Source organism: Thermobia domestica, chromosome 10 (assembly GCF_964235325.1).
Source record: "Thermobia domestica chromosome 10, izTheDome1.hap1.1, whole genome shotgun sequence".
Lineage (NCBI taxonomy): Eukaryota > Metazoa > Arthropoda > Insecta > Zygentoma > Lepismatidae > Thermobia > Thermobia domestica.
This window is the reverse complement of record NC_137463.1, coordinates 91577229-91598859: the sequence shown is the minus strand read 5'-3', so window position 1 is coordinate 91598859 and position 21631 is coordinate 91577229. Positions and strand designations below refer to the sequence as shown.

At 35.4% G+C, this 21631-nt stretch overlaps 1 long non-coding RNA gene across 1 annotated transcript in view; it reads right to left on the bottom strand.

The window, feature by feature from the left end:
• Nucleotides 1-8614: 8614 nt before the first annotated feature.
• Nucleotides 8615-21631, bottom strand: part of LOC145662029 (uncharacterized) — an 83511-nt gene continuing 70494 nt past the window's right edge. Inside the window, exons 10-12 of the long non-coding RNA XR_014126953.1 lie at nucleotides 19090-19159; nucleotides 12855-12974; nucleotides 8615-8767 (exon numbers count right to left, since the gene is read on the bottom strand). This is a non-coding gene — a long non-coding RNA (uncharacterized LOC145662029). The remainder of the gene's footprint in view (nucleotides 8768-12854; nucleotides 12975-19089; nucleotides 19160-21631) is intronic.

The following is a 21631-nucleotide window of genomic DNA, read 5'->3' as shown; positions in this document are numbered from 1 at the left end:
TAGATAAATATTTTCTAAATATACATAGATTCGGAAATGAATCAACTATTGGAATCGTTAAATAGTTGTACCCAAAATATCTGCACTAAGTGTATCCTTGGCCTTTTATTGTTTATCACTTCCTGTTCACTATAATAAGCACAATCTTTCATAAACAATTGACACTTGTTGAAAATAATATGTTTGATACACGTTACTAGACATTCATTCATAAGTGTTAGCGGAAGAAAAAAATCTTGCCAAGCACTAAAGATAGCAAAACTTACTTGAAATCACTTGACTATTATTTTGCTTTATCATGGTTTGTAAAACATGCACGTATATAGTGTTACGTAAGTTAGATGTTGCTCCTTTATTCTCTTTTTGTCGTGCACTACGAAGTGTATGTTGCGAACGCACAATCAAATCAAGGCGGTTAAAACTAGTTCCTACTGGAGCAGTGAGAATAGAAGAGTGGATTGTGGAAAGCAAGCTATTTCGTACAGGGAATTCCCTGCGACAAAGTTTTCTTCCAATGTATATCTTCTTTCAACCACTTTCAGTAAATATGCTAAATTTATTGCAGTTTTCTGTTAATTAATTAAAAAATAATTAACAGACTTTCAGGTATACATATAGCTTACAAGGACATTTGACTCAGAATTCTTTAACTGTCACCAACAACGATCATCGGAGAAGATATATTTAAAGGTATCATCCCGGCGCAGGGTCATCAAATGTCCTTTTATTATTATTATTATTATTATTATTATTATTATTTAGCAGGACACGTCTTCTCTTTTGTAGCCAAAAATGGTCCATTAAAAAAAAAGAAGTCTACGTTTTAGATGATAGAGACAACCATTTCAAGATTCGTTATTTTCTTATCTATTTGTATGAAGATGAATGTATGATATGTTTGTATGCTTGTCTCCCGCACAGAGCTACATTGTATATACCCAACCGTTCGAATTAAATTTTGGAACACAATACATACTTTGACGTGGGATTTATCATGTTATTGTGATTAAAATTGGTGTCCTAAGGCAGGGGCGAATTAAGGCTTTTGGGGCCCTGGAGCCAACTATTTCAAGGGGGATCTATGTTACGAATAATTCCAGTGCATACATTTTCTTCGCTACCTTCCACAGCCTCATAGGCTTATCCAAACACCGAGAACTATGCTGTAATATTTTAATATGTTCCAAGTTTACAATAATTAGTTTAATTACATTCATTATTAACAGTTAAATGCTCATATACTGCAGTGCAACACATAAATGCCAAATACAAGCCAAATGGTCATGAGTCCCTGTAAAAACACTAATAGAGTAAAGGAGATTTGGGAAACCTCCTAGATTTGCTCTAAGTAATGACAGACATATTTCAAAGGAATTGTCAGAAGCTGATAATTTGGTTTGTAATATAGGCCCAAAATAACTCTCTGCGTCACTAAATACGTATTGTAAAGACGATAGTGGAAGAAGACTTAGCTCTAGCGATGCCGCGAGCGTAGCGAGCGGGAAAAAAATTAGCATGGGTCTGAAGCCTATAGTATAATAAGTTGATTGCTATATTTTAGTATTAAAGAGAGGGATTTGGGGGCCCCCTGAGCTTGGAGGCCCTAGAGCCTGGGCTCAATTGGCTCCGCCCTTAATCCGCTCCTGTCTTAAGGGGGAAAGAAGATTCAAAATTTATGGCTAAAGTAGAATTTTTTAGAAGCTCATCAAATTAGGGAACTTAAACTTGGTTTATAAAATCCTATTAAACCTGTTAGGACACATGTCAATGTTTTCGAAAATTCCACTCCTAAATGAGGAAATGGGAAATTTCTGTTTTTTTAAAAAAAAATATATACAAATGACATTGCCGTTGTGTATTTTACCATCGCAGGAAAACAGGTAAACTGTGTCAAATGAATTCTTAAATTGGTTACATTTTGTTCGACGTCTTAACTTCCATAAACATTATCCTTCCCGTGCGAAGAACGGGCGTTCTGTTTACTTTATGCCATTAAGAGATCTGTCCTATCCGGCGTACTGCTGTTGAAACTGAGTGGGCGGGGGACGGAGAAACCCCTAGCCGGAGGATTTGAACCCGAAACCTCCGTATTAGAGGCAATAACGTTAAATCGTTTTTCACGATGCTTTGCAGCCTTTGTAAACAATGCAGTCTGCAGCATAGAAATGTTGTCAACTAATGAAATAAAAATATTTATAGACTATATTATTTTCTGATGACAAATGAAGAAACAAACCAGAGGGGGGAAAATAAGAAGATTAAAAATGAAATGACAGGGCTTGTGACAGCAGGACCAGGAGCCATTTTCTCTCTCCTTAATCTTTGAACTAGTATATACACGTAGACATGCACGCACTAGCAGGAAGAAGGTAAGAAACATACGTCAAATTTATCTTGCCATTGTAAGTTATAGGTAATCGTGACTAGCCATTATCTCCTCTGTATATCAGAGAATTTATGTTACTGACCTAAAAGCTACAGTTTGCCACAACTAAATTTTATTATAATGCCTACTCCTAATGTTTCTGCCAGCTGCGAACCAACATAAAATGTTTGAATCAGAACTACCCTTACCTGTGCTTAATGGGTTAGTGGCCCATCTAGCAGATCTATGGTTGGATGGAGGATTAGAGTTTAGCGTCTCTTTCAGCAGAGAGGCTCTATGAGAAATGGACCTACAGCGTAACATGCACGAATCATATACATGAGCTCCCAGGAATCGAATCCGGATCTTCGTTTATTTCCTTTGTCACACATAATAAAATACCCATAAATTATTATTTGAACCCTCGCGACTAATCTTTTCATTTGATATTCAACAGAAAATGTGACCCCACAACCCAAGGGACAGTAGTGAGACTATGAAAAATCTATAGACACCCCGTTCATCAAATTCTAAGAAACCGTATAGAGAATAAAGAAAAACACAATCTAACATGCATATAGCACCTTCCTTTTTATTTTATTATAGAAATTTTTGGAAGTAGGGTAACGACGTCCGCCCGCGTTCCCCCTCACTTTTGCCCCTATATTTAACAGTATAAAATTCTTCCATCTTTATGATTCTGACAGTCAGAACACCAGACATTCAGCTTTTGCATCTCTTAAATAATCATTTAATCTGATCGTACTTTTAAAGGGCAATATAGAAATTATTAAACCTACATGAAGAATTAACCTCATACACTATACTAATTCGTAATGAATCAGTAAAATAGCTATCTTTTTAAATTTCCGCCTCTTTCTCTCTCTCTCTTTTTATTTATTTTATTTTTTCAATTTCTTCAACTGTAATGAAAGGCCATGATCTGAAGTATAAGAAACTTAATATCTCAAATAAGAACAGCAAATCACCCAAGTGACCCCGTTTTATCGCTGGCTTTTTGTAACTACAAAGGTTGACAGTATCCTATAGACGACTTTGAAGTGTTCATCCTATGACAGTCAAATGTTTCAGTACCTATCGTATTCTATGGGAGAACCAGCACTTTTGATGATTGCCCGATGGCGCACTTTTCACTGGTAAAGCCTTTTTATTTATTTATTTATTTATTTATTGTAAATTTCAAGGAGACGCTTATTGTTGGGACGCTTTCCAGAAGTTTCAAACTGAGGGCAGCTTACAACAAGAACTGTGTTTCAGAAGTGTATGGCAGTCCATTCGACTGGCATCAGAACTCTTAACTAGAATGTCGCGGCAGGGAATAAGATAAATTCCTTTCCTTTCATGAAATTAACACGAATCCCATCAAAATCAATATTTATAGTGTGTGAAAAGAAACACAAGACTTTCTTTATGTAGAAAACGCAAATATTTTGCAAAATTTTCACGAGAAATGTTTTACTAAGATGAACACAGCAGTGTCGAAGAATCATTTCTAGTTTAATCCAGAACAATGAATACAACCAATAATCAGGAATTAGGAGTAAAATAAAAGACTCGATTATAGTGCAGTCAAATTAGCAAAAAGTAAGGAACAAATTAGTAACAAGCTGAAAATTGGTACAGATGTTGGGAATGATGTTCTAAATAACATACTAAAAGACCCCTGAAATCCCAGGTGACCTTCGCCGCCATTTTGGAAAATGGCCGCTGGAAGTGTCAAATGAACAATACCCAGATAAAAATAGCAATATCTTCGCTATGGTTGAACATAAAGACATAAACTTAGTGTCGTTTTATAGAAAGTAGATAACACAATATTTTTTAGAGAGAAACAATTTTTCATAAAACGCATACTTTTAGAAATATTTAGCTCTAAATTCCAAAATTTCGAAAACTACCGTCAAACTGATTTAAAATTTTATTGAACTTAGGAAGTAATTATTAACAAGTTAAAATTTGACATAGATGTTGATAAAGATTATTTAAATGACATACTAAAATCCCACAACTTCTTCGTTCGCTATATTGGAAAATGTCCAATTCTCCGAAGTAATTGAAAGATAATATTTTGTTAAGTGAAATACAAAATCTGGACCGGGCTAAATATTTGAGAAACTGTAAATGTAGTCGATCCGAAGTCAATTGGGATTCATGGTGGTGCGAGGATGGAAACATTATGACGTGTTTAAGGTTGTCCTCTGCCATCTTGGTGACCGCCATCTTGGAATCAACTTGTTTATTTTAAATGGCAACATAGTCGTTTGATATATTAAACAACATCCTCGTTCGAAGACAAACACAATGGTAAGGTTATTTTTCCAAAACCTGCAATAGGTTTGAAGTTGTGTATAGATTTAGGATATGTTATATGTGAAATGCTGTGAAATGTGCTGTGCGAAGTTTCGAATTGAAGGATAAAGATAAAGTAAAAAAAAAAATAATAATAATAATCTTTGTAACACCTCACATTACGTATTCTTTAATAACCAGGAAAAGAGAGAGCTAGCACATATGAGACAATTACAATCACATGACATATTCAGCATGCCCACCGTTCTGTTCTTTGCATATCCTTAACAGTGAGACCCAGTGCTTGTGCACTCTGTGAAGCATAGTTGGGTGATATTTGTTCACAAACAGTAGTGATTCTCCTTTTCATGTAGCAAATGTAAATAATTTTACACTGGTAGACAATAGCTTTAATATGCCCCCAAAGATAGAAATCCAACGGAAGTAGGTTGGGGGACCTTTCTGGCCACCCAACTGGTCCATGCCGACGTATCCAACAATCGGGAAAGTGTTCATTGAGCCATCGTTTACATTACGATCATAGTGCGGCGGTGCCCCATCTTGTTGCCAGTGTTAATGAAATCACCCTTCTTCGAACAAAAGTGGCATGACAGTGTTTTCAAGCATATCTGAATATTGTGCAGCATCCAAGATCCCATCAATGAAAATAGGTCCAATAGGTCCCATCAATGAAAACAGGTCAATAAGTTTTTTCGCCCTATATTCCACAGCACACTATTACTTTACCTGCACCTTGCATCTTTGATGAATCTATCTAATTAAGATTTGTATTAGTCCTGCACCGAACATTTTGCTCAATACCGAGAAATCCTACGGTAAAGCTTTCTTTCTTTCTTTTTTTTTAATCTGCGACGGTTTTGAATTTGTGAATGGATTTAGGCTAGCATATGTTATCATTTAAACTTAAATCTTGTTATGTGTGGAACACTGTATAGGCGGGAACCGACTGTATCTTTTTGATTTTTCTTGTAGGTAGGACAGGATACTAACTCGAGAGGAAATAATCGAAATTTTTCTTTTGGCTGGAGGATGCAGTTCAGCAATAACACCCGTCTTCAAAGAGCGACATCCTAATCGCGAGCCGGTGACAGACACTGCTGTACGAAAACTAATCCGCAAATTCATGACAAAGGGAAATGTTGTTGATTTACCTCGATTAGGACTACCACGAAATGCAACTGACCCAGTCACATCAGCAGCTGTGTTGGGTGTGTTGGTGAAAAGTCCTACGAAGAGAGTGCGACGTCTATCAAGTGAACATAGTGTTAGTGTTAAAAGTGTTCCATTAATATTAAAAAGGGAAACATGGCACCCTTAAAAATTAAAGTTGAAACAGGGTGATTTAGATAGTCCAATGGAGTTTTGTGTGTAGGCGTTGGCTCAGATAGCTAGTGACCCAGTGTTTCCTCATAGCATTGTTTTTAGTGATGAGGCAGATTTCTATGTAACAGGTGAGACTAACAACCAAAATGTCAGGTACTGGGCTAATACAAATCTTAATTGGAGAGATGCATCAAAGATGCAAGATGCAGGTAAGTTAATAGTGTTATGTGGAATATGGGGCGAAAAACTTATTGGATGCTTTCATTGATGGGACCTATTGGACCTATTGTCATTGATGGGACCTTGGATGCTGCACAATATTCAGATATGCTTGAAAACACTGTCATGCCACTTTTGTTGGAACAGGGGTGATTTCATTAACATTGGCAACAAGATGGGACACCGCCTCATTATAATCGTAATGGAAACGATGGCTCAATGAACACTTTCCCGATTGTTGGATACGTCGGCATGGACCAGTTGGGTGGCCAGAAAGGTCCCCCAACCTACTTCCGTTGGATTTCTATCTTTGGGGGCATCTTAAAGCTATTGTCTACCAGTGTAAAATTATTTACATTTGCTACATGAAAAGGAGAATCACTACTGTTTGTGAACAAATATCACCCAACTATGCTTCACAGAGTGCACAAGCACTGGGTCTCACTGTTAAGGATATGCAAAGAACAGAACGGTGGGCATGCTGAATATGTCATGTGATTGTAATTGTCTCATATGTGCTAGCTCTCTCTTTTCCTGGTTATTAAAGAATACGTAATGTGAGGTGTTACAAAGATTATTATTATTATTATTTTTTTTACTTTATCTTTATCCTTCAATTCGAAACTTCGCACAGCACATTTCACAGCATTTCACATATAACATATCCTAAATCTATACACAACTTCAAACCTATTGCAGGTTTTGGAAAAATAACCTTACCATTGTGTTTGTCTTCGAACGAGGATGTTGTTTAATATATCAAACGACTATGTTGCCATTTAAAATAAACAAGTTGATTCCAAGATGGCGGTCACCAAGATGGTGGAGGACAATCTTAATCACGTCATAATGTTTTCACCCTCGCACCACCATGGATCCCAATTGACTTCGGATCGACTGCATTTACAGTTTCTCAAATATTTAGCCCGGTCCAGATTTTGTATTTCACTTAACAAAATATTATCTTTCAATTACATCGGAGATTTGGACATTTTCCAATATGGCGAACGAAGAAGTTGTGGGATTTTAGTATGTCATTTAAATAATCTTTATCAACATCTATGTCAAATTTTAACTTGTTAATAATTACTTCCTAAGTTTAATAAAATTTTTAATCAGTTTGACGGTAGTTTTCGGAATTTTGGAATTTAGAGCTAAATATTTCTAAAAGTATGCGTTTTATGAAAAATCGTTTCTCTTTAAAAAATATTGTGTTATCTATGTTCTATAAAACGACACAAAGTTTATCTCTTTATGTTCAACCATAGAGAAGATATTGCTATTTTTATCTGGGTATTGTTCATTTGACACTTCCAGCGGCCATTTTCCGAAATGGCGGCGAAGATCACCTGGGATGTTAGGGGACTTTCAGTATATTATTTAGAACATCATTCCCAACATCTGTACCAATTTTCAGCTTGTCACTAATTTGTTCCTTTCTTCATTAAAATTTGAGCTTCATTTACTGCACTATTAGCTAGCATCTTAAGACTTGCCGAAACAAAACAGAATTGATGTTTTATATTTTTAGATGCAAATCTAGGTTCTAGGCACTGAGCTTCTTTATAATTAATAGTTTGGTAATACAGAAACTTTCATTTAAAATTTTATTAAATAATTGATAACGAAAGATGACGATAATGACGAAGGAAGAAAAACAATCTGTCATCTTTTGTGAGTCCTGAAGTTACTCAGTGAAGTGATGCTAGGTCAGTTTTGGAGTTGGTTAACCTAATGCGAGATTTTTCAATCAATAGAAACACATAACAACCTTCCATTTTTTCCGGGAAATTTTATGGTTACAAATGACATATGATAGTTTTAACAAATTTGATGGTGTTGACTGGGGCTCTTCTTTAATTTGTCTCTAACTTTCGATGAGTTCCTTGTTGTGGAGAAAAATCTTTCTACGAAATTTGTATAAAGGTAAAAGTACAAGTTTATACAATAAATTTATTAATGTAGGTTAGCAGCAACTTAAGGCATATTTTAAAGTTTCCAGCAGAGTTTGATGGCAACTGAAAGCAAGTTTGTTGCAAACATTTTGTCGGAAGTTTGCAGTTGATTTGATTTTGAGTTTAGCATCCCTTTCAGCAGTGAGGCTGAAATGTGGACTACAGCTTAACGTGGAATCCGAACCACATGAACTCTCACCAGGAATCGAACCCGAATCTCGCACGCCACAGGCGAGTACGAGAGTCGCTTAGCCACGAGGGAGCTCATGGAGGTTTGTAGTAAACATTAGCAAGTTTATTGTAATCATTACACGTAAATATTTGAATTGTGTAAAAAGATAAATAGAATATTTAAAAAATGAAATATAAACTCTAATGTTTGTACAAACTTCATTGAATCAAAATTTTTCCTTGTTGTCAATTTTTTATTTCCAAATACTGTATCTTACAAACACTCTTTGGTATTGGAATAATAACCTTTTGTTCTTCCTTAGGCAAAATGCAAAATGAGTGTTGTGGCTCAATGTCAAGTGAATTCAAGGACGAACGTAGAAATTTCAAAATCTTCATGTTCCTGTGGGTTAAAGAAACTATGCACAGCATATGAACTTATTTTATACTTCATTTTTCAATATAAACTAATTATTTATAAACTAAATATTTGCTGAGCAAAACTATATATTTTCATTAAAATTCACCATGTGTTACAGTTTCGCCAACTAACTCTTTGGCTTCATCAGACAATATGTGATACAGTCATTTTTCACTTAAATTATGTAAAAAAAAAAAAAAAACTTTTATTAAATGCATTCATTAATAAATCGATGTTTTATTAATGTCGCTCACACATTAACAAAACTAAGATTATACATTAATGTGTTTTATTAATGTCGCATAAAACGATTCTTTATAAGCGATATTCCGCGTTTCCTGTCGCACTGCGTCCCCAACAGTCTGCGACCCATCTCCAAAAGAAAGTTTCTATCTGACTGGTACCGATCGAAGCAATAAAGGTGTTTAAAAAATCAAGTCCAAATTGCTAACAAATGTTGCGCCGTGTGCTTATGCATCCAGAGACACACGACTTGATCGACTAATTTATTCTGGTATTCAATACAACTCGCCCTGCTCCTCCTTCCCCTCTCCTTGTCTAAATCAGTCTGTATGACATAATATACTCTTGTGATTCAGACGGAAAAAGAACTACAGAAGAACTCCAATTATCCGAATTCCGACTATCCGAATCGCTTTCAGAATTTCAGAAAAAAATAAACGAAAACGTACTGCGATTTGCAAAATAATGATTCTGTCTACACGCGCTATTGTCCTTCCATACGCGAAGCTAGTGTAGGCGCAGCGTGAACATGCACTTGTGGGTACGGTTAACATGTAAAAGTGTTAGCTTTTCATTTAATTAATTAAAAACTCTTTTTCTTTCAGAATAGTTTTTCCTCCCATTTTCAACACACACTCATATTATATATATATATATATATATATATATATATATATATATATATATATATATATATATATAATGTAGCATACAGTACATATAGTAATTAATTAATAGACCCCTTTTTCGGAAAATCCAATTATCCGAATGGGGTCCGGTACCAATTGATTCGGATAATTGGAGTTCTACTGTATGTTTACAAGCTTTGTATCTCTAAAACCGTCTCTTTCGTTTGTTTGTTCTGAAATTACTTTTTAGAGCCTCAGTAAAAAAGAATCACAAAATGTTTCCATAGCTTCATAAACACCTTTATTTGTATTCTTTCGCTTCTTCAAAGACTTCATATCACATTAAGCTAGCAAGATGCTCCTTGTGAAATTTATGGAAATTGTCAATCACGGCAGTAGGTTTTGTGCTTCTCAGTCTATAATGCAGGCGCAGAGCTCTAAAAACTACTGACAGAAATGAGTGTTATTCGATTATTAATTTCATTTGGTTTCCAGTAATTAAACAAATCTCTCCGTTCCAATATCATCCACTATTAATGCACATGGCTTGGGATCAAACCTTTCACTCTTGAAACCAAATGTAACGCCCTAGCAATGTGTTGTCGTAACTCTATAGGTTTGTTGCTAAAAGCAGTTTCATTTTAGATTTTGTTCGGGGGCTGGGGATTCTCCGCCGACATGAGAGTTACTTTTTATATCAGTGTTTTACTATACATTTGACTACATCATATGTATTTATCAAATTCAAGGGAGGGGGAAATTACACCCTCCTGTCCTGTCCATATGACGCCCCTGAACATTACTTGGACGGGAGTACCCACGGGAGTACCCCGAGAAAACACGCGGACACGATGTTGGCCACCACAAACTTACTTGACCGGGGATAGAACAAAGAACCCCACGCACCAGAGTTAAGCAATCTACCACCGTGCCTCCTAGTTTTGCTTACATCTTTGTTTGGATATTTGGAAACAAAACTCACATACCCGAATGATCATCCCCCAAATTACACAGAAATTGGCACCACTGGAATCGATGCATAGCACTTCATTAAAATGCAGTTGTAAAATTTGATTGTAAGCTAATTCGTGTTATTTCAAATGTGATCAAAACTTAATATTTTAAAATATATTGAGATTTCTAGGTGCCAATGGTACAATTTTGTTAATTCTGTATACTTTTTAAACTCTAGTTTATAATGTATAATTGTCTTCATTTACAGTCTTTTGTTGCTATTTTGAGTATCATTTTCAGATTTCTATGTGTACTTTTAAGACTCTAATGCTAACACATCTAGGCTGTCGCGTTCTTGATTTTTTCAGCAACATAGGTCTTCGTTGCACATAGAGATTACTTCCAAAAAATACAATTATTACAAAGTAAGAACGTTAAAAAACATAAATAATAATGTTTACTCTCTAGCTATTTTATAATAAAATTGCTCAAAGATAAAAATGTTTACAGTATCTTATTTCCTTTCTAAATTGTAGTTTCAATTTGCCCATTTATTGTGAATTCCATGTTATTAACTAAAGATAGGGAATAATCGATCAGGTTGTGTTGTTTGAATATTTATTTATTTCTATATATCCATTTGAATATATGAAAGGACTGCTTGAAGGGAGAAAGTAAGCGATTTAAAGAATTAAGCCCAATTAGCCTCTCCTCCATTTAATACATACCTATATTATCGTCCGAAAACGTCTACATAATCCAATTCTCATTTTCATTGCCCGCCCACCCAGAAACTAGGCTCGCCCTTCCTCTACCCACCCTATCATGCGATCCTGGCATCATACCTGATTTCGAGCTAGAGGCGAAGACACGAAGAAACAACACAAACACCATAAATCACCAACTAACGAAAAGGACAAGGTTGTGACATCGCAAGAATAGATGATGCTGAATAGTGACTTTTGGGGAAGTCGTGGCGTGAACCTGCAGGATTAGGCTTTTAGAGGGCAAATCCTCATTGGACAGAACCTCGGTACTTTCTAACTAAGCTGCCAGATGCAATCAAGAAAGAATGTTGTGGAATGTTGAGAAAGGTAATGCTGCTTCTCCACGATAACGCCCCTTACCAATTCCGCTCAGGAGACGATGCTCTGGGTGTCACTTTTGGTTTCGATTTTTTTTTTCCTGCGTGTTCCTCGTATCTCACGACCAGCAATTCTTCCTCTTGAGATCCTGGATACTCTCACACAGGACACAGGACTCAGTTTATACAGTTTGAGTAACTGGATTATGTTATGAACATTTCTTTGACTACAAAATACAACTTTTTAGTAGAAGATAAGGAAGGTAAGGATATCATTTGTAATATAGTCTATTAACTACGTAATTATAGAGAAAATGTATTCATTGAAACACATATTAGCAAGTGTATTCATCAATCTACAATCAACAATAGAACCGAATCAAATACCATTAAATATTGCGACAAGATGAGTAGTGAAGAAATTGTGTGTTAGGACATCTAAGGTCATTCCGTACAAATCTTCGCAAAATCCTGCGTACAGAATACAACGTAAATTATGCAAAAAGTCATTGGAACTGCTATACCGATTATAGCAAGTTTTGCATTGCGTTGACGCAAACCGTTACGGAATATGTCAGCTTGTTTCTCAGCAAAATTAATTTAAAAAGCCAGTATTTTATTTTATCACAAGGTTTCAGTTTATTCTATATAACCGTTAAAATTAGAGAATTGTTTTCCAGAATTCAGTCAGTGAATGAAATATTTTAACAACCAGGTCTAGGAAACCAGTGCACACCGGCTGAATAGCACCACTAAATGTTGGATGAGATTTTCTTACATCATGGTAATATTCCGAGTCACGATTCAGGAATGATAGAATTCTTCGCCAAAATCAAGATTCCCGTCATGCACCATTTTCCTGTTCGCTGGATGCTCCATGTGTATTTTTCGTTATCCCTACACCGAAATAAAACTTAAAAGAATAACAATTTGAGACCATATAGGAGATTCAGAATAACACGACGTGGAAACACCAGCACATTTCACAACATTTCACAACGATGCCAATAAGCTTGAAATCGACATGTAGATGTAAACAATACTACTTTGAAGGGGACACGCAGGAATAGGTGTGAGTCGTCCATATGACTATTTACAACAGCAACCGGGAATTAAATGAACAGCTCTGATATACAATTGGAATATGTTAATTATTTACCTTAATCAACTTTACTCCTTCTTGGACTTATTTTCTGAATTAGTAACTTGCATTAACTTTTCCAAATTTGTATTCAGATTATTATTTCTCAACCTCCACCAACGAATGAAATTTCAGCTTCTAAAAACAAAAAAGTTCTCACAGTATATGAACAAATTACTTTGCTTTCTAATTAATTAGAAAATAAGATACGACATTATTTTAAAACTAAGTTAATATAGTAACGTTAGTTAGTTTTTAATAACTATTTAACAATACAAAATATCTAATATTCAAAAGGTGTATGCCACTTAGAATGTTTTTATGCGATCCTAGATGGAAAGCGAAATAAAATGGAATCTTTCTGTTTAACGTCCCACGATTATACCCTGTAGGTTAATGGAAACAAATGATTAAGGCAAGTGAATGATAATGGAACAAATGAGAATGTAGAAGGAAACGGCAGTGCATCGAGAAGACTCATAGCCACGGTATTATCCACCACAAAGTCAATTGGCGAGGAATCGGAAAAGAAACCTCACGCACTAGAGGTAACCGCTCTACCACTGAGCCACCGTGTCCCCTATCCTAAATGGAGGACGAGTGATTCATAAGGGGAGAAGGTTAAAAATTTGTGCCAAGACTAGAGTATTCCAGAAATTTCTCAAGTTACGGATATGAAACTCGTATATAAACTCCTCATTAAATGTAACTGGGCAGGTACCCAAACATTTTTTTAATTCGCTTCTACGAGGGAAGAGGGGGAGGCAATTTCTACAATAGGCTATTGTTTGTATGTTTGTCCGCAATACAAATCCATATGGCTGAATCAACTGAAATCAATTTAGGAACATTCTTAGTGCGCACCTGAAACAAGGTTTTCTTAAGTCCTCAAATTGGACATATAGTCCTGAATTTTCGCTTCTAAAAGGGAAAGGGTTAATTTCTGTTTTAATTTCAAAGAAAGTAGAGTATCTGAGAAGCTTCTTAACTTAGAAATATAAAACTGGGTATATAAATCCTCTTCTAAAAATAATTGGATAAGTGTTCTAGTGTTTGCGAAGATTCCGCTTCAAAAGGAGGAAGGGGTAAGAGTATACATTAAATTACTGTGTTAAAAAAAAGACTTCTATTTTACTCGAAGAACCTCGGGTACTTCATGAGCTACTGAAGAAATAAAACAAATTCTCTTGAAATTTTTTTGATTGCATAACTCCAATATACATATTACCGTCTAATGGCTTGAACAAAAAGTTAGTAACTAGTTAAAATATATATTGTCTGTTTACGTGACATTCTTTAACTGAACATCCACTTGGACCTCCACCAGATTGAATTTCAAATGATAATCTCTTCCAGGAGAATCTTTGTGGAGTAGTACTTCGGCACTTTTTCTACATCATGGTTAGGTTTATGTTTTATAACGTTCACGTATTGAAAATTCAAGTTATATCTCCATCTTTTTTGCTAATTGAACCAAATGTTCCTTTTTATTAGTGTGTGATTTGTCTACGAAAAATACCGACCCCTCTGTGCTGTTACTTTATTCTTCTAAATCATATTCATCAATCTTCCTCTCCTTCCTTTAAGACGCTATTCAAAATAAAATCATCCTCCATACTACTACGTAGACCTAACTTTCTTGTACTTCTGCGTTGTCTGCGCAGTTGTTGGCAAAAATGCTTGTGTTGTTACGAAATCTTCCAACTTCCTGATCATCTTAAGTAATAATACTACTATTGTCTAAAATTCTAGTTTTTACCTATTTTTAGTTACCTCCCCAGAATCAACCCCATACCATAATTCTACTGTATCCAAAGAGTACATTCTATGTTGTTCATTGCGAACTCTCCAATAACTTAAATCCAACTTCACATACGAATATTCCCTTCATCTCTTTTTTCAAATGTTCTAAGGTTTTCTCCCTATAACAAGAGATCTTTCGGTTCTCAATTAGTTTCTTTTCCATTTGTTCTACTGTTTATCATTTCCTGTTACGCTTTCCCACCAATTGCATCTCCCTATATATAAATAGTTTCCCCACCTGGAGATCCAAATGTACAGATATATTATAAGTCGGTAACATTTCTTCTCGCAAATGTTCTTCAGTTTATCTGTTACTGTACTGGAGTGCAGTAGAGAAGTGAGGAAAGGAGAGAGAATATTAATAAGTATTTCCAGTTAAGTGAGAAAATAAAAGTAACAAGTTACTGTAACCTTTCATTCCCCAGCCGTTAAAGTAACTCAGATCATAACCGAAATTGATTGTTCTTAGAAACATCCGTCAGGGCCATCATTTCAGAAGGTTAGGGGAACCATTTCATCATGCGTTTCAGAAACACATTCACTTTAATAAATTGTATACTAAAATACTAACAAAAAACGTGAAACTTTTATGGCAGTAGACAGTCTTGCTCACCCTGGAAAAACCTGAAATAACGCAACTGGTTCCCGTAATAACCACTACCAAATTGACTACTGATTTCTGGATTCTTCATTCAAATCTATTCCGAATAGACCAATGGTTTCGCTGCCTTCTGGTTGTAAACTATTTCCAGCTTAGCTCTACATTTTATTGCAGTAAGCATTGCTTTGCTACCTGACACGTAAATAAATCTTCAGAGGTTTTACCGGGGATGTTTATCGGGGAGATATTATGATCTTTAAGTGTAATGTGAATCGAAGCTTATGTTTATAGTTACGTACCTTGTCTCATATTAATTTACTCTGGGTGGGTACTATACATCTGCGGATGGTAACACAATTTTAATTAGGTGATTTTAGTATCAAAGTTTCATAAGAGATGACGCAATTACTTAATTGTGTTTTTCACCAAAATTTTTTGTTTCCACGCTATTATTCTACATATATTCTCTGATTGCATAAAACACTGAGAAATAATACTCATAAATCGAGAATTTCAAAATAAGAACCAAGTTGAAAAGTTTAGTTTTCTTCTGGATGTTTAATTCTGTCCGCTGGTTACTTTAACGTGATTTCTCTACTTCAGAAAAGATATGTATCTATAGGAAATTCCGTGTGTCCTCTCTTACTGTTTGAAGAGGTTTGTGGGCCCGCAAACCTTGATCTACTTATATCTAAGCCTTATTTTATAAATACTTTAACATATGATTTTTAATATGTCATGTAAAAATTTACAGAATGTAGATTCCAAAAGGTTAAGGCATTAGATCTCCTGACTACGTACATTTATTAATCTAGTTTGATTGAGAAAGTATTTACTAAATTGTCGACGAATCATAGACAAGTATCTCAAACATTGCTTTTTATTGCCTTTCCATCTCCACATGAATCGAACTATTTTGATTTTCACCAGGAATAGAACCTAAGAATTTTGATAAAGTTAGTTTCATGATGTCTTAAATATTTTTGTGATAACTGGAATTGAAATACTTACTTTCATTAGTATGGTATTATTGGTAGTGGTATTAGTATTACATTTTCAAACTATGGTATGCATAGGTCTGCTATGTCAACATACGTGTCACCAGAAATAGTAAGATATTACAATTTTTAAAAATGGATTTAGCATCGTGAGAATTAGTTTATTTCAACTTTTATCCATCCAATCAAACAGTAAGTAGTTATATGTTTATTTTGCTTCTGGAGATTTAATTCTAACGCTAATCACTTTAACCTAATTTCTCTACTTCAAAAAAGATGGCGCCGCAGTCCTTAATCTACTTAAATCAAGGCCTTATTCTATCAATATTTTAACTAGGGATGGCCACAAAGTTCCGGTTCCGGTTCTTGGTGACCCGGTTTTCAGAACCGGTTTCAGACCTGGATCCGAAAGCCCCCAAAGACCCTTAAAGGAGACACAAAGTTCACCTTCAAAAAATGCAAAGAGAACCATGCGCTTGTGCCTTCCCCGCCTAGATCCGCTTGTGCCCCCAGAAAAAAAATTTGGTCCACCAGTGGGTGTTTAGCCAAATGAGTTGGCCAGTTTGCCTGTTTAGCCAATGAGTTTGCCAGTTACCCAGTTTATTTAGCCAAATGAGACAAACGGCCGCCGCCTGGGCGCCTGCCTGTCGCTTCCATCATTTCATCTAGCACACTGTTCACAGCCTGCCAGCAGCTCGGGTTTAGCGTAGGGATGTTCAGTTGGGGATTCGGTTTTCAGAACCGGTTCCGGAACCGGTTCCAGACCTGGATCCGAAAAACCGGTTCCGGATCTTCTAGAACCGGATCCGTTCAGACCCGAAAACCGGTTTCACTAGGAACCGGTTCTGGCCATCCCTAATTTTAACCCATGATTCTTAACAATGTCATGTAAATATTTACATAATACAGAAACTATGAGACTAAGACATTAGATCTTTCTACTACATTAACGTCTATTAATCTAGTTCGATTGAGATGGCATTTACTAAAACATCCACGAATTTTAGAGAAATGTCTGAAAGAGTACCTTTTGCAGCATTTCCCTTTCATTTCCAGCTCCACGTAAGATCTGAACTATTTGGATTTTAACCGGGAATAGAACCTAAGAAGTTTGACAGAATTATTTTAATGAAGCCTTAAAATTTTATGTAATAACTGGAATTGAAATATTTGCTTTTATTTTTCAGCATCATTACATTTTCAAACTGTGCTATGCATAGGTCGACTATGTCCTCATGTCAATTAGCAAAAACAATTAGAGATAGCAATAAATAAATAAATACTTTTTTAAATGATGAATTAAGCGTCTCAAGGATGAGTTTTATTTCGACTTTTGTCGCTCTATTCAAGCAGCAGGTAGAGGGAATTCATACAGTGCTTCAAAATAGTGGTTAAACTTTGAACGACTTACTTGAGTATACTTGAAGCTGCAAAGTCTAGCTTGAGTGTGTATGTGTATATGCGTGTAAATATTTTGTCATTTTTTAGTTCCGTCACAGTCCTTTGGGCCTGAAGCACTAAAGTACATGGAACGCGAGAAAAGCTTTCTTTTTTCTACTAAGTGGATTTCATTGATAATGTGTTGAGATGCAAAGAGAATTGCGGAGGACAGGATTAAATATTTCGTCACAACTACGAGATTACGTAAGACTCGAAAGAAACGGTGTGCGATGTGAGGAAGGACAGCATAGCAAGAAGAAAATGGTAAAGAAGGGACAAATTGAATGTGGAGATGGTGTTAGAGACGTTTCAGTACATAAAGCCCAAAAATTATCTTGATTTATAATGTTAATATTCAAACGTAATCTAAGTGATTTCTTTATTTTACGTCATAGCCTTTTCGAACACTAATGCTATGAAGGACGAAATACAATATTGAAGTGAGACCCAAAACCAATACTCAAGTTATTATCAACATACGTATGAGTGTATTTCGGGAAAAGTCCAAAGCTTTTTGTTGGGTTCAAATTCAATATGAGAATGAATTATGTTAAAATTTGTAAGATCACCCCTAAGGTTAGACTAAATTAACAGAAGTGTCAGGATTTCGGGTAGGAGGAGGTTCAACCCTGAAGGCCTACTACCTGCACACATCCCTGAATCTGATAATAGAAGAACAGAAAGAAAGAAACTTAAATCATGAGAGTACACAGGAGCCATAATACTTTTACGTTTAGAGTTTTAGTGATATTTCCTCCGAAGTGTATTTCCCTTTTGAGGATTTAATTCTGCCCGCTGATGACTTTAACGTAATTTCTATACTTCAAAAAAGATATACGTTTGTATGAAATAGTCAAATCATTACCAGGTTGCTTTTCCAAACCATATCCTACTTTTTGGCGAGGGTTCTGGGACCGGAAACCTTAATCTACTTAAACCTAAGTCTTTTCTATCAATACTTCAACGCATGATTTTTCAGTAATATCATGTAAATATTTACATAATGCAGACATTAAGAGGTTAACAAGTAAGATATCAGATCTTTAGACTACGTTAACACCCATTAATCTAATGCGATTGAGAAATCATTCACTAAAACGTCCACGAGTCGTAGGAAAATGTCTCAAACAGTGCTCTTCACATCATTTTCTCTTTCCTTTCTAGTTCTACGTGAGATCCAAACTAAGTGAATTTTCACCCGGAATAGAACCCAGAGGACTTTATAAAGTTAATATAATAAAGCTTTAATATTTTTGTTGTGACCAGAATTGAAGTATTATTATTATTATTATTATTATTATTATTATTATTATTATTATTATTATTATTATTATTATTATTATTATTATTATTAAAGGAAAACAAATTAATTTACTCTTTTACCTGTGAGTAAGTTTATAAATCAACTTACTTTCACTCGTATTGCGCCTACGTCAGAGCTTTCACAACCTTTGTTTCCAAACATTTTATTTTGATCATACCTAGAAAGAAAGTTTTACATTAAACAGAAATTCATACGTATTTTAATCATAAACTACACAATGTAATATATTATGTAGGGCTCAAGGAAACTACTAATAATTATGATGTAATTGTAGAATGCAGCTGCCTCAAGTTCATGCTACGTGCAAACTGCGTCCTTGAAGTTTAGTAGTCATGAAGATTTAGCTAGTGTAGTACTGAATACCTTTGATAGCATCTCATTGGGAATTTTAGCGCTAATTTAACAAACTGGATGTAGTCACCGACACCCCACGGACGACGATTAAAAAACACATTGCAGCTCTAAATTTGCCACGGCGAATTGTTTCCAGGGTAGCCAGAGATTTAAATTTCCATTTGTATAAAATTTAATTGATAACAGGCACTAACAGATAGGGACATAGAACAAAGAATGTGAAGATGGAGCGCATTGCTCTAATTGTTGGGAGAAAACCATAGTATGTTTGATCAGATTTAGTTTTCAGATGAAACGCATTTTTGATTGAACCGTGAACTTAGCAGAATAGCTGGTACGTAGCCATTGATATTTCACATGAGGTTCCTCAGTGCTATTCATATAGAAGATTATTGTGTGGTGTTTTGCCTCATTGTACCGTTATTGGGCTTATTGCTTAGGAGGGGCAAGGAGACGATAACGAGAATGCACTGACAATAACCGGCGAACGTTACGTAGCAATGCTGAACAATTTCCTTTCTCCGAGAATCAGAGCTATTTCTTAATAGCAATTGCCTAACTAAAGGTGATGTTAAAAGGTGTTCATGAAGACACGTACCACATAGAAAAAATTGCATGAATGACATTTTACTGGATGTTCTTCACTCCACTTGGCAAATGCAGGAATGGTACGTACATAATGGTCCCAGGACGCTTCCTTCCTTCCCCATTCCTTTCTTCCTCTCCAATTCCCCCGGGTAGTATGTTCACCAAGAGACATGATCTCCCATATGTGACGGGCTAATATGGCCATGGATGTCGAAGGCTTAGAAATCAAGTTCTTAATTCTAATCCTATCTATTTGCTTTTTTAAAACAAATATTGCATATTGATTGCGTATTGCGTATGCGGTTTGATTTTGATCTTTTTAATAACGAAGCAAGAAAGTGAACAAATTCACTTTCAGGTAGAGATTCAAGGGTTCGAAAAAAAGTCATTTTTTAAACGAAGTATTTTCCTGTGATTTTTTGCCTGGGAAATTTTAGGCTTTTAAAAATATTTCAATTTTACTAAAGAGATAACAATACGTACCATCTCCCGTATAACACGAGAAAACATTTAATTACCGAATTCTGAAGAGAAAAAGCTGAAAATGTTTAAGAATCAAAGGAAATCAATCACTCGATATAAGAAAATAAGTGCCAATCTGTGGACGCAGTGTTTATTAAAAAAAAAAAAATCCAATGAATTGTTTATAGAGCTATTAGTATAATGTTCAACGACAAAAACGTTTTAGTGAAATGTTCAAGGAAACTCGACCTTCTACTGCGCAAGGAACGCAAGAGTTCATACAATTGCATGACAATGTTCATCCACATGACGCTTTGTCTACAAACAAACAAACTTCGGTCTTGGTTTTGAAGTTCTTCCATATGCGGCACATTTGACTGACCTCGCTCCTTCAGATTATCATCTGTTTAGGCCACTAGAGCATACACTTTCTGTCCAGCGCTTTGCAAATATTGGTAATATAAAAAATGCTTTGACAACTTCATCGCCTCTAAATCACAGTCTTTCTTTGAGCAGGAAATACGCAAGGTACCTGACTTACAAGCTAAAATGATGGTCAAGGAAAATACTTCGATGATTATGATTTTATTTCGTTTTTTCTTTCATTTTCAGAAAAAAAACACTGAAAATTTATACATACACCTGATATATTAAGATGTACAATTGCTATGTACTTAAGATGTACAATTTTTATGTCGTGGAGACCGGGGAACATTTGCCAATTTTTTAAAATTGCATATGTGGTATTTTATCTGAAACCTATTTAGAGGTAAACAGGATATCATTTTCTTCCTTATACCTTTATGAACGAAGTGGAACAGGTATTTGTTCACAAATGTGACGTTGGAAAATGTGCCCCGTATGCGGGGCAAGTTGGCCAACCTACTAAAACTATACAGGGGCAAGTGTTCCAACTACTTCACATGCTAAAACACAGGTAATAAATCGTTGCTTTTACTGAAAATGTACCTTTTATTTATTGCTTGGACAGTATAGAGAAGTGAGATTATGGTAGGACTAATCAACAAGTTAAAAGTCATTATTGTCTGAATCACAATGAACGCGAACAAAAAAATACAACATTGTCCTTTGTACAGTTTTCGTGTGCCCAGTTGTTGCATTTTGTGTACCTGACTCACTTCTGCTTTGCCTGAGAGTTGGAGAAAGGTTCAAAGCAATAAATGCATAAACAATCTTCATCACCTTCATCACTCGAAGTTTTTTT